This window comes from Cyanistes caeruleus, chromosome 7 (genome assembly GCF_971803275.1).
Source record: "Cyanistes caeruleus chromosome 7, bCyaCae1.hap1.1, whole genome shotgun sequence".
In the NCBI taxonomy this organism is placed as follows: Eukaryota; Metazoa; Chordata; class Aves; order Passeriformes; family Paridae; genus Cyanistes; species Cyanistes caeruleus.
This window is the reverse complement of record NC_141707.1, coordinates 37893936-37908418: the sequence shown is the minus strand read 5'-3', so window position 1 is coordinate 37908418 and position 14483 is coordinate 37893936. Positions and strand designations below refer to the sequence as shown.

At 38.8% G+C, this 14483-nt stretch overlaps 1 protein-coding gene across 46 annotated transcripts in view; it reads left to right on the top strand.

The window, feature by feature from the left end:
- Positions 1-14483, top strand: part of QTMAN (queuosine-tRNA mannosyltransferase) — a 294131-nt gene that overhangs the window by 13551 nt on the left and 266097 nt on the right. For 12 of the 46 annotated variants that reach the window (XR_015289421.1, XR_015289415.1, XR_015289423.1 and 9 more), the window contains exon 3: positions 8517-8710. The gene's annotated coding sequence lies outside the window, so the exon portion shown is untranslated. Of the gene's footprint in view, positions 1-4614; positions 4795-6522; positions 6599-8516; positions 8711-8988; positions 9157-14483 lie in introns of all 46 variants that reach the window. The other 34 variants (XR_015289412.1, XM_086898277.1, XM_086898295.1 and 31 more) reach the window with 8 other exon arrangements.

Sequence of the window (14483 nt, the reverse complement as noted above, 5' to 3'; positions counted from 1 at the left end):
TAGGGCATTTTTAGAATCACAGAAAGATTTGGAAGAGATCTTAAAGACCATATATATAATGTATAGAACATCCTGAAATAGGTAAAATCATATCCCGGTTATGCAAACAAAAAGCAAGCATCAAAATAGTTGTGTATCCAGTGTTAATGATCTGTATTTCGTATGAAAGGCTGACCTTTTTGGGACCTTTACTTCAGAAGTAAAGAGCAGGCTGATCTGTTTCTCCCACAGTTGGAAGGGCAGTTGGAAATTTGGTTGATCTTATTTTGTTCAGCGTAACTATCACAGGGAATGAGAGGGCCAGTTGCTGAGATTGCAGAGGACTGTGCAGCCCCAGGCATCTTCCACTATGTGCAAAGACTGATTCTGGTTAATGAAAAAATATAAAAATGAAGTGCCTAAGTGCAGACCAAACAGTGATTCAGATCAGGAAAAATATGATCCTTCCCAGTGACTTAAAATGGATGCATGAGGCTTATATGTGATGGTTCATATAAATCAAGGCAAACGAGCATTAGATTGCACATTCATCATTGTGATTATCACTTGAATTGCTTAGCATTGTAACGTGGTAAGCATTGGCCAGTGTTGGATTTAACTGTAAGAAAGTATTAGAAAATGATAGTCTGAATTTGATTTAATTGAATATAGTGGTCTAAAGCTCTGCAACTTGGAGTTTGAGGCAGAGAGAAATGGTCAAGAGCCTGCACATTCTGCATGTGGGCTTTTTTACATTTGGTGATCTCATTACTCAGGTATAAAGCAAGCATTTTACTGCAATAATAATCTATTCAAGATGCTATTTTTAGATCAATAAAAACCTATTTAAAATATCCTATATTAGATATGTAAATGCTTTCCTGTGGCCAAATGAATTTTGTCCACAAAATTGTGTAACTTTAGCTTAAGCCACTTTTCAGCTTCCAGCCTCTTAATTGTTCTTTAATCTATGGAGTATAAAGAATTAAATGTGTCCAATCTTATTAAACATTTGGTTCATTTCATTATGATCAGGGAGATGATTTACAGTTAGGATTTTGAGATGTAGACCATTACTATTTTTTAGACCAGCTCTCTTCCCTTTGCCTGTTTACTCCTGAGTGGGTAAAAAGGTCCAAGAGAATGTGGAGAAAATGTCTGGACTATGGTATGGTACAAGTGAACAGTCCTACATCATTCTGTGCCTGGCTGAACAGTGATTCTGCCTGGAATTATGACCTTAAAGTTGTTCCTGTTGAGAGAGGGGCTGCAGATGTTTCAGGGTCACAAGTGAAGTTTCTCAGCTGAGACTGATGTTGGGATGCACAGTTAAATATATCTCATTTCCTTTTTATATTCTTTATGCATAACTAGACCTAGGAAGGCCTGGTAAGTGTGGAATTAGTGTTTATTTCCTTTTGTGTTAAATTAGACCTGTCACCAGATTTGTTCCTGGATTCTCATGCATCTTACACAGCCATTCCTGCTGCTTGTCATCCTCAGCTCTCCCTGTTTTTGCATTAGTGTGGGCTCTATGGCACTTGATTTAACATCAGAAAAAAACTCCATCAGAACTTCTTAGTGTTGATGGTCTCTTTAATCACTTAGGATATTTTTTTTTGCATGTGACTGTAATTTTTGAGGGGGAAAAGAAATCCATATATTTTCATTGTTCATGCAAACTACAGATGGGAACCTCAAAGAGGAACACCGAGGGGCATCCTCTATTGGTTGTCCACAGTGTATTTGCTCGAGAAAAGAAACAGTTTAAGGAATGTGACATGTGGTTCTTGATGCAGAAAAAAAGCTTCTCTATGCCTAATACATTGGAAAACATTTGTTCAAGAGCAACCCTCCCCTATGCAAAATTTGCCCCTGTAGTATTATTAAGGTCAGTATCCATGTAGGTTCTCATCCATACTCAGTGTGGTGCCTGAGGTCAGCTTGGGCTTGTAAATGCAACTTTAAGGAATGTTTTGTCTGGTCCTGTTAAAAAGAATCTCTGTAAGTGTTTGTTTAGAAACTTATTTACTCCTACTTTTCCTGGGCTTGTCTACAGTTCCTGCTGAAAAAAAATAGCAGCTGTAAATGAAACATTGTGTTCTGCTTCACAAGGTTTATGGAAATAATCCTTACGTGTATACATACACTCATTGCCTGCTTTTTGGTATTAATTTGAAGGTGAATGTTTTCAGCTCTGGATGTTTAGTGGACTTTTCTGTGTGAAAAAATGTGTTGTGAGTTTTGTGAGAATGACTGTTTTAAGTTGATGAGTGCTGCAGCCTGTGATCCAGGGAGGAATTATCAAAATGCTCCTTCATAAAAATCAAATAAATTCTTTAACCGATCAAGTGGACAAATTCACATGTCCCTGTAGTTCTCTGAACATCCTGGCTTGACTCATTACTACCAGAGAGGTGTCTGCACTTCATCATGTGTTGGCATGTTCCCTGAGACTCAGCATTCCTCTTCTGTATTATTTCTTGATAGTTCTTTCATTAATCCTTCAAAAGTGCTGGACTGCTTAATGGAGTTGGAATAAAAATAATGCATTTTCAGAAAGTCTTCCAGTGTGTTCTGTTTGCTTTCTGCATCTCACTTAAGTGTTAATCAATTAAATGATTCTGATTCTAGTCACTCCCCAGGTTAGATCTCTGCAATACAGGCATGGATAAATGTACTCTGTAAATTAGGTGTGAAACGGTTGGGGAAATGCACAAGCTGCTGCTCTGCAGAGCCAAGGCAGGTCTGGCTGGGCTTTATTTTAGCTCATGTGTGGGCAGGCTGGCAGGGCTAGTGCTGAGCTGGAGAGAAGTGGATGTCCTGGGAAGAAATTGCTCCTGTAAGAAAATGCTCAGGTGTTCATTTTCTACTTGTTTCTATCTGTTTATTACTTGAGTTCTGTCACCTAGGCTGTTTTGTTCTGCTCTTCTGGTTTTTTTACACTTCTAAAAATCTTAGTTGGTAGTTGTGAGTCACAGGCCATCAGTGCCATAGTTTTGCTTATAGACAGGACCAGAATTTTTTAACAAAAAATTGTTGCCAGCTCTCTTTAAGGATTATGCCTAAAAAGCAAAGCTTAGTTTATGATACTGCATAAACAGTGAAAATAAAGCTTATGTTTCTTAGTTATCATATTATTTAAAAATTAGATTTATTATAGGTATGTTTTGATAGGCAGAATTGTAACTAAGAGTGACTCTTCTCTGGAGGTGAATGTCTGCTGAAGATGCCCAGCATTAATCTCTGATTGAATTGGCCTGTGTATAATTACTTGGTTATTGATAGAAATCCACTTATGTGCTGTGTGAACAATGGAAAAAGATCAGAAGTAAAAGTGCAGCTGCTTTCACTTGCCTGGTAAAGAATCTTCCAGTCTTGAAAATCCAGCCGTGGCAGACACCAAGAGTGGAGACCTGGGCCTGCTGTAGTCTCCACTTAAGACACTTCCCCAAAATTCTTTTGCCCACTCTGAAATCATTTCACTGAATATATCATTCACATATTCAGCAACCTGCAAGTTCTGCTCAAGCTGTGAGTTTCAGAGGGTGTCTAATGTTCTGTTTAAAGGTGAGGATCCTGTTACATTTTTTTTCTTTAAATTTTATGAGCGTTTTATATAATGATGTTCTTGTCATGCTTTTGGCCATGAATCAGCACAGCATTTCTGTGCAGGCTTTAATTGAAGCGTGGAGTTGTCTTGCTGTGCAAATGTTGAAGTCAGTGAGACTATTAATTAAAATTAAGTATCTGCATAAGTGCTTTTGCTAAAAATAAGTTGCTTCATAACAGCTTTGGGCCATATTTGGGAAGGAGGGGGTTGTTTTCTTTTTGAACTTTGGAAATAGGTATATAATTCTCTGAACTGTATGATGATAAAATGTAGCAGCAATACCAGAGGGCAGAACGCTGATGGGAAGAAGTGTGAGCTTTCTGCCTTGTCAGATGTCACCTAAGCTGCTATTTATTGATTTTTAGGCAGAATAAAACTGTTATGGCTTTTGTATTGCAGAGAGACTGGTGGAAAACTTGAGAAGTTACTGCTTAAGCTGCCGCTGTAGTGGAAGCACACAAGTGACAGGAATCAATCAGTTCTTTATCTTCTGTTCTGAGTGCCTGGTTACAACTGTTTTTCATCAGTTACTTAAAGTTAGAGCTTCTCAGAGTGAGACTCCTTAGCTACTTGTGCTGTGTGTCATTTGTTTTCTAGCTATGTTTGAAACCATTGAAAATATTAGCAGGGAATACTGAGCTGTGGCTTTTCCCATTTGTATTAGACAATTTACAATACAAATTTACTGTACAATTTACCTTATAAAATGATCTGATTTATTAATTCTCATGGTACCTTGGCAAAATAGCATCCTTTTATCTCCTCAGTCTAGCTCTTTACCAGACTCACTTTATCATGCCAGCCTGTTACTTTTTACTGGATTTCTTTCAAAAATAGACTCCTTACAAGCTCTAGCACTTCTCACCTGCAGCAAACCAATAAATTAATAGTGGAGGGAAGAGCTTACTGGAAATATGGATAAGAGGAATGTGCACCAAGCTGCCTGTGCTGACAGGTTTCTCATTGCACCTTCCTGTCTCTTCCAACGCTGATCTTAAGGTCTCTGACTTGCCTTTTTGCAGGTATATGCGGTGTGCATAAATCACTGGCCACAGGAAAAGATGAGGGACCCTATTTCACATGATGCCAGCTGGGATGAAATCTTGTTTCCCTGAGGTCACTCAGAGATCTGATGCAGGATTGGAGCACAGGTGTCTTCTGACCACAAGATGATTCTCCTGAGGTGCTTCAGTACGATGTGTGTTGGTATCTCCAGGCTATTGTTTTTTCACTGCTGCCATTCTCAGTCTTTATCATTTATCATTTCCTCCATGATTAGTAGCAGAAGCTGAGAATTCCACTTGTGTGTGAATTGTGATTCTTGCTGAACATCACATGGTTGTTTCTAGAAGTGTGACTCTGTAAGTTCCTATTCAAAGTAATTTTTTAATATTTTTGCTGGGGTTGCATTTGCTTAGTGTCACTGCCAAAAGTTTCTGTAAAGCATTGTCACATGGACACAAAGCAAAATTTACATTGTTTGAGGAAAAATACCAATGTTGCCATCTTTACTATGAGCATGTCAGTTGCTCTTTATTGCTTTTTAAATTTGATTTTGTTGTTGTGTGGCGAGCTTTTCAATAAACATAGTGGTTTCATTTATACAACACTAGAATTATTGTTAATGCCCAGTTTCATACTGCGAATTACGTATGTAATATTGTGTCCAGTGGGATCCTGTATCACAGAATTTGCATAGTTATAGTGCTGGTGACATCGTATCTCATACAAAGAACCCAGGGACCTGATACAATATCAGTAAAACTGTCTCCTAGGTATGATTCAAACAGTTTTATTAGCAACATATGGGGTATGAAGGAGCCACAGAGGGTAGTTTTGAGTGTAAGGGTGCTGGCCTATCTTTTTCAGCCTGTAATTATATCAGTCCTCTTCTATGGCATTATTTGTTGCTGCTCTGGGATTGCAGAAAAATAACTACTAATATGATGACACAAAGGATCAGAATAAATTATAATTGTTGACTTTACAAGAAATTCATTGGCAAAAAGGCTTACTGTCCAAAGCTCGAGTGTCATTTCTGGTGTAGCTTCGGAGCTCAGCCACTGCACTAAATAAAATAGTTTTGAAGGCGTTGGGGTTTTCTGGCAGCCTTATCCTGCTGTACTGGATGCTTTGTGATCTGACAGATACAAGGAAGAAACTTTTTGGCTGCATTTTGGTTTTTAATCTTAAGCTAAAGGAGTGCATTTTGTTTAATTGATAGTGGGATATTGAACTCTTGTTCCCCAAATGGAACATATTCTAATTAATCAGCTTGAAATAAAGAGTTCATAATTTAAATTATGACATTAAAAACTTGAGAAAATATAATTAGAAAATTACAGGAGTGCTCTGTTTAGTTGTACTTCTTAAAGTCATGAAATATAAAAAAATAACTTCTACATGTTGTAAAAGCGATAAAAGTTTGGGGGTTTAATGTTTCTGCCAGTTGGTGAAGAGCCACAGTGTGTATGTAGCTATTAAAGAAAAATAGCATTTGACTCCTTCCCAGATAATTTTTTAAAATCCATGTGTTTTAAAACCCTGGGCTGAGCAATGCCTCTTTGCCCAAGAGCCTGTATAGGGAATTGGGACTGTTATTTGGACTTCAGTCAGAGTTAACTTCTGAATATTTTTATTCCTCATTGAGGTTCAGCATGGAACAAACAGTCTGGGACCTCTGTGCTGCTTCACTGATGCAGAAGCATCTTTTCAGCTGCTTGTTCCCATTCCATACTGTGTTGATCTTACTATGGTTGCAATAATACAATATTTGATTTATCTGGAAGGGATCCTTAGAATTGTTTGTCCCTTGTTTTCAGGTGGGATGAAACTTTGGAATCATTTCTCACTTAATTGTACATTAAACAAGATAATAATAGTAATAATAAAATCTAATTTATAACTTAATTGCTGAACTTCTTTCTTAGGGTTCAAGCTCTCTGCTGGCTCTTCATTGCTTTATGAGCTTTTCTGACTTCCAGAAACTTTTAAAGATAATTGCAGGTGATTGAGGAGCTATTTTAACTTGTTCCTATAGTATGCAACTGTACAAGACCTCAGACTTTGCCAGTTTGTATTTGTTTTGAAAAATATCCTTTCATCCTATATCTACTTAACTTCTTTCGGAGCTTGGACTGGAAACTATCACAAATTTGCTGCTGTTGAGAATCTCAAGTTCTTCTGTGAAAATTGAAGTAAAATCATTGTAATTTTGTAATTTTGAGAAATAAGTAGAAACATATAGTGAGACTTGTGACTGAGAAGTGGACAGATGTCAGCTTGTAGGTGCATAAACATCACAATCTTCTGATCTTAGCATGCAGTTGTCCCCTGGCTCCAACACATCCAGCTACAGGGTGAAATGGTCATTTCCAGTGTGCCTCAAAGTCAGCTTGCTCTTTAGACATCATTAAGCATAAACTTGTACTGTTTTAATGTAATTTTTTTGCCTTGTTAATGCCATGTTGCTTTTTTCATATTTTTTCTCCTTTTCCATATCATTTTTTGTTTGGAGTAGAAAGTTCACACCCACTTTGCTAAAGATGGTAAAGGAGTGATTTCTGAAATTAACTATTAAATAAAAAAAAGTTATATAAACATATCTGGACATCACATTATAGGGACTTAAGAGCTGTCTCAGGAGCCTCTAGAGCCACTCATGTTAATTGTTGCATATCTTGTAAATGTGTTTATTTCAAAGTACTGGAAGCCTTCCAAGATATTTCTGTATTTAAAAGGGCAAAAAGGATGTCACAGTGGATTTAGCCCAGGACAAAATAAAGTAAAGGTTAACTTGGACTTCCATCAGTGAAAGCTTAAAAGCTAAAAATAAAAATAAATGCTGGTCACTATGGTTTTGTGATAGAAGGATTTGTGAGACAAAGCTGTTTTTTTGGTTTTTTTTTAATAGGCTTCTGTGTCTGGCCTTTATTTCTGTATTTAACTAATTTCTTTTGAAGCATTAAATCATTTCAGTGCAGTATTTTGATATAAAAACTTAGGTTATATGTATCTGAGACAGAAAAGATGAAAAATGTCCTGTTGGAGTGTAACTTCTAATGAGACGAGAAAGGTCTACATCTTGTGGTTCCCCAATGTGTTCATGGCCCACTTAATCAGCAGTTTCACTGGTGACTTCATTTTTGCTGTGTTATTTTTCAGATGATTCTTCAGCAAAGAATGCTGGAGAATTACATCTGCAGTTAGTCACATAGTTCAGTCATCAAAATACAGGAAAACTGTAGTTGTGACAGCAAACAGGCTGGGAGACCCTGCTGTGAGAATACAGGGATGACATGAGAGGAGGCAGAGAGAGCTGGGGCAGTTCAGCCTTGAGATGAATGGGCTCAGGGGCACAAACTGAAATAGAGGAAATTCTGTTAAAACCAGAAGTTTTTTGCTGTGAATGTCCAAACACTGGCACAAGTTGCCCTCAGAGGCTCCATCTGTGGAGATGCTCAGAACTGGAAGTGTCCTGGGGGCCTTTCTGCTCTCTGTTTTGGGCAGAGGGTTTGTGCTGGTCACTCTCTGGAGGCCCATGATTGTGGGATCTGCTGTTGTTTGCCTTGATCTCACATGTGGTCTGTCTTCACAAACATTATTAGACTAAGGAAGGCATTTGGGATAAATATTGGTGTGGTGTAGTATTGGGCAGTATTTGGATGGAGTTTCTTCACAGAATCACAGATTGGTTTGGGTTGGAAGAGACCTTAAAGATCATCCAATTCCAAGCACCTGGCAAGGGTAGGGATACCTTTCACTGTCCCAGGTTGCTCCAAGCCCCATCCGGGGCTGGTCTTGAGCACTTTCAGGAATGGGGAGACCACAACCTCTCTAGACAATGTTTAGCCTCTTCTTAGCTTAAAACAGTTGGAAAGTTTGACCAGATGACATCAAATTCTCTTCTCCTTTCTTCCCCCAGCTCTATTTAGGTTGAAGAATGCTACTGCAGTCAGGAAAATTGCACTTTGAAATCTGTCCATTGGAGCAGATAGGATGGATTGGAAGAAGTACTGCTCACCACTGAGATCCGTAGCCAAGATTCCCAAGCTGCTTTGGTGAAGACCTGTGAAGCAGCACCACCTGGTATTTTACTGCTCCCAGTTTTGAATGCAGGTAATAATGCTTCTGATAAACATGATGTGTTTGTTAGATGAAAAGGGGAAATAATTCCCTGTTTGAGAGGCTTGATGGGTTTGGAATTCTTGGTGTTATTAAATGTCTACTAATGTTTTTTTACTCTGCTTGCCCTGAAATGATGGCATGGTTCACATTGTACTTCCAATATATGTTAAGTCTGACTAGGTTACAGGTTTTGGGAATCAAAGGAATCTTTCTTTCAAGACACAATTAACAACATGCTTGATTTCTCTTTTTCTCCTTTTCAATCACAGCCTGGAATCATGTAGTTGCAGCAGAGAAGGAAGATGTTAAGATCATGAGTGAAGTATGTCTGTTAACATTTAGGCTGCACTTGTACTTGCAAGTGGACTGGCTTCATGTGGCTGTAAAAGAGTGACAGACCTAAGTGACAGCTGGGACCTACAGCAAAATAGGAAGAGGTGACCAAAGATATTTGGCCATTCAGATATATATTTATTTACCACCCCACTGCCTACCCCCAGAAAAACAACGTATGTTCAAACTAATGATAGTCAGCAGTGAAATGAGATTGCATTTTATAATTTTGGTGGGGAAAATTAGTTTCCCTCACACTGAGAATTAATAAATTTCATTGTATCTTCAAGTTAAAATGACACTTTGACATAACTTCTGTGCCTCTAAAACTGCTTTAAGCCTGGGCTGTTTAAGGAAACAAGCTGGTGTGACATGGGTTATGTCAGCGCCATTCCTTCTCTTCTCCCCTTTCTTTTCCAGTAACTTCTTAATTCATCAGGTAACCTGTACCAAATTTACCAGAAGAGTAGGTGTTACAGGAAATAACAGACTTTCGTCTACTCACATGAAATCCATGCCAAGGACTCTATATTTCTAAGCTGTGAATTAATTTATGATTAATGTTTTAATTATTTGTTTGTGTCCTCATTTCCACCATGTTTCAAATTTAATTAAGTTTGAGGTATGGGAGTAAGCAACAAACTCCAGACCCTTCCTTCTTTCTCAAACTGCGTATAACCACCACAGTGCTTTCTCACTGGGGGATTTTGCCAGATCTGTGATGCTTCTGAGGCTGCTTCTTGCTCAGAAGTAGTCTCATGAACTGGGCAGGGATGAAAGGCATGTTACCATAAAGGAGTGCTGTGTTCTGATGTGTGTCAGCAGGTGTTAAGGAACAGGTAGGACACCCCTGTCCTGAGCTGGGGACAAACAGCTTTATGTGGGAAGTGTTTCTGTCTCCCATGTAAGGGAACTTGATGTGATGACAGAAGAAATGCAGTTCACACAAATATTACATATAGAGTAATTTTTTTACCATACACTGTAAAAAATTTATGTTCTGAATTACTCCTCCTGATGTGCAGCCATCTATGATTTGCATTATATAGGATAAGGTTTTCAGAATTTTGAGTCTTTGAACTGCCATTGTCAGAAATGATTCAAACATTCAGGTGCCCAAGTCTCATTGCAACTCCATGAAATTTTCACCTTCTCCTTTGAAAATGCAGCTGAAGGTTACTTGGGTATTTTTTCTAGAATACCTTAGTTATGCATAGTTTCATCTGGTGTGGTGCACAGGGGAGTGCACAGGCACTGAAATACTCTGAGCACAAGCTAAGCAATCACAAGCCTGAGGACAAATGGGTATTTATTGGGGTGAGTGGAGATCAGATAGACACCACCAGTGCTGTCCATGGAGGTGACCAAATTCCAGTGTCTCTTTATTCCAGGTGTATCCTGGGTAGATAAACACAACCTGTCCACTTGTGACTCATTTCACACTTCAGTGTGAGGTTAAGTGGCTCCATAAATGTTACTGATCTCCACATGCAGGCTTTGGCACACAAGTGTTGTTGTTAAGTGTAAAAAAAGAGGGTTGGTGTCAGCCTATCTAATTTTTCAAAATTCCTGGAGGCTTACAAATGATAAAGCTTAATTTAACACCAGGAAAAGAAGAAATTTTTCCCGGTGAGGAGGCCCTGGCCCAGGTTGTCCAGAGAAGCTGTGGCTGCCCCTGGATGTGTCCAAGGCCAGGTTGGATGGGGCTTGGGGCAGTGTGGGTTAGTGGAATATCCCCTGCTTGTGGCAGGGGATTGTAACCAGCTGTTCTTGAAGGTTCTTTCCAATCCAAATCATTCTGATATGCTGCTGTTTTCTACTGCTCTGTAGATGGTTACTGCTAGAAGCTTTACTTTTTCTGAATTATGAAAACACAGCTCTTTAAAACTTGAGGAATAAGACTTAGTGCAAAGCACAACAATATCCTGAGTTCAAACAGCAGTGGTGAGGAAGGAGCACAGACACTTGAATTGTGTGGTTACTACTGTGAATGTACTTCAGAGGCTAAAACTAGAACCCTTTCTCACTTTCCCCATGCAGAAGAAAAGACAAGTGCAGACCTTGAATTGGTACATGGTATGTACTCAGATCTGTTTCTACATAGGGTGGTAGGTTTTTTTCTTGACAACTTAAATTTGAATATTATCTACTGGAAATTTCACAGGATTCTGGTAAACAGTTAATAATTTTTTTAGGTGATTTCCAGTTTGAAACTCATTAAATCACTGTTTCAGCATATTTGGTGTTGCTGTCTTCATTTGTTATTTTGTTAATGAGACAAAGCTGGTGTAGTTACTCAGATGTTTACTGGGAAACAACAGCTGCATGGGTGCTAGCTGGAACCAGCCAGTTCAGCTGGACCAACGTGCTTGGTAGGACCCTGATGTAGTCAGAATACATCTTGCAGAAGTCAATCTTACAATGCAGATTTTATGACTTGTATCTTTTATTGGGTTTTTTTGTTTTTCTTTTTTTAATTTTTCAGAAATACATTCTTAGAGCAGAGCAATTCCAAGCATGTCTTATGGGCACACTTACAAACAATTTAAAAATGTTGCTTTGGATGGGCTCAAAGTCTTCTAAATATGTAGTTTATGTAGAAATGTGTATTTTTATTTATATACATCCCATCACTTTAGAGATATTTAACTTTTACTGGCTTAGAGGCCTTGTAGCAGAATAGGGATGTGTGAATCTGTAGGAAGCAGTATTCTCACTGAGGCAGTCTGTGCAGAGCTCTTGATCCTGGCTCACCTGTAGCATCAAAGTTGTGGAATAAACCCTGGCTTTTTGAGTGTGGTAGCTTAGAAGCACTGAACGAGCTTTCTAGGCCGACTGGTTCATCTCAGGTTAGAATGGAAACTAAAACCCCTCCCTGCATGTAGAGGGGGAAGCCTAAAGAGGAAATAATGACTTAAAATATGCTTTCATCTGCTATACTGAAAGTAGATAAAGGTGGGTTGGTTTTTTTTAAAACTTTTTATGCAGACAATCTGCGTTTTGTCATATAGTTTTTTGGCAATTCAGTTATAGCCTTAAAAATGTGTAAGTGACTGTAGAGCCCTAAAACCATTTGATGTAACCTAATTGTGTGTTCTGTGGTCAGAAATATCTTACTGGTTGGGGGTTGCATGTTTTTAGTCTGTGAGGCTGTTGGCAGCTGAAAGAGTTGTGTATTTCTATATAATTTGTGAAGCTGTAATGGAAATTAAGTTATCATTATGAAGCTTCCAGTTTTGACAGTGAGAATGGCCCTTCGATCTCCAAAGGCTGCTGGATTCTCCATATAAGTTGAAACCATAAACATTTTATGGCACAAGATGAGTTGCTGGGATTCAAACATAAATTTTAGAAAGAAAAAGGAAAAAAAAGGAGTGAATGCCTGCATCTGTGAATGTATTGAATTACTGCAGTAAAGAACTAATATTTTGGTAATGTCTGGGCATTGGGAAATTATGAATTACAGGTGAGTTGAACCTGCAGACATTCTGTGGGTAGGAATGACTTTATTTTAGTAATATAGCACTTTTTGTTCAGCTTGTATTGTTCAGATTGCTGAAGAATTTTTCCAGATTAAGTATTTCTATGTATTATTCATTGTGGAAGGAGAATGGAGTTCAAGACCATGGGCCAAAACCACAGTCTGTAAGTTCCTTTTTTGCATAGAAGAGCATGCAGGAAAAAGGATATTTTCCTGTTCCTTCTTTGAAAATGAAGACAAAGGAGATTGACATTCTTTTACTCTTTAGTCAAGTGTCACTCATCCTGAAGTTGTAATAATCAATTCAGAATGGCTACTTACACTTCTTTACAAAATTGGATGAAAGAGCTTTGCAGATAAGTTAAAGACCACAGGAAAAAAAAAGCTCATAACTTCATAACTTTAAACTGAATTAGTTGTTTCTTTGAATTGCTTGTTTTTAGTCATGTTGCCATAGGTATCAAAGCAGCAAGCTATTATCATTCCTTTGTAAGGATTGCTGCTGTTTTATATTCACGTTGCAGCAGATCAAAGGATGGGTCTGCAGACACGGAAGGGAAGGTGTGTTGTTTCAAAGATATGCAAACACACCTAGAGTGAGCTGTTCCAGGTCCTGTGGATGCGCTGACAGGGATTTGCAGGTGGCAGCAGCATTGTTTCATTCCTGAAAATCTTTATCTTAGTTGTTAAAGCTTTTTTTCTGAGTTTTTTAGATCTCTGCCAGCTAAAACTTGCTCAGATGCTGCTGCTCCCTGCACTTACAGCTTTGCCTTGCTTCTTTGGAAGGACCTGGCTTGTTAACTGCTGAGTGTTAATGATACATCCTGCTCTTACTGATCTGTGTTCAGCTCAGCTTCAGCCAAAATGATGTCTCCATCTGAAGTGATTTGCAAAAAGCTATCAAAACTGTTGCCCAGAGAGGCTGTGGCTGCCCCATTTCTGGGAGTGCTCAAGGCCAGGTTGGCTGGCGCTCTGAGCAACCTGGGATAGTGGAAGGTGTCCCATGGAGGGGGGTTGGAATGAGATGACCTTTATGGTCCCTTCCAACCCAAACCTTCTATGATTAGATCTTTGATATCTTGGAAGAAATCTGAAGACCTAAACCTTCTCAGAATGGGGGAGTGTCTCAGTAGTTCCTGCAGTCATTGTAACCAGCTGTGCATCTCTCTGTAAGCAGTGTACCAGTTACTATCAGTCTGTGAATTAAATTTTGGTTTAGACTTTAGAACCACCTTCCAGTGCCTAATGGGGCTTCAAGAGAGCTGGAGGGAAACTTTGGACAAGGGCCTGGAGTGACAGAACAAGAGGGAGTGGCTTCACACAGGCAGAGGGCAGGGTTAGATAGGATATAGGAAAGAAATTCTTCCCTGTAAGGGTGGTGAGGCTCTGGCAGAGGGTGCCCAGAGAAGATGGACCTGCCCTTGGAAGTGTCCAAAGCCAGGTTGGATGGAACTTGGAGGAACCTGGGATAGTAGAGGGTGTCCATCCCATGGTAGGAGATTTGGACCAAGATGATCTTTAAAGTTCATTCTTACCTAAACTATTCTGTGATCAAGGAATAAATAGAAAAAAAACCCTAATTTTGGCATCAAAGGTAATGTATTAAGTGTTATTGCAATACATTCTGGGAAGTTCTGGATTAACCTCGTTCATAACTTTATATATGTGACTGCTGATAATTTAGGTGTGAGCCACTCATCTGCCTGATGCTGCTCCCCATCACAAAGAAGTGATTGTTTTATTTATTTTTCAATAAGTGCATCTAGTCAAGTCATGGAAACACAAAACAAACCCCAAAATCACTCTTGGAAGCAGAGCTGTTGGAACCTGTAGAGATACGTGTACCAAACCCAGGGTATTTGGGAATGATTATTATTGTTTTTATACTTACATCTTTTCATACTGTTTTTATATAGTGTCATTTCACTAAATAACAGTTTAGTTTAATCC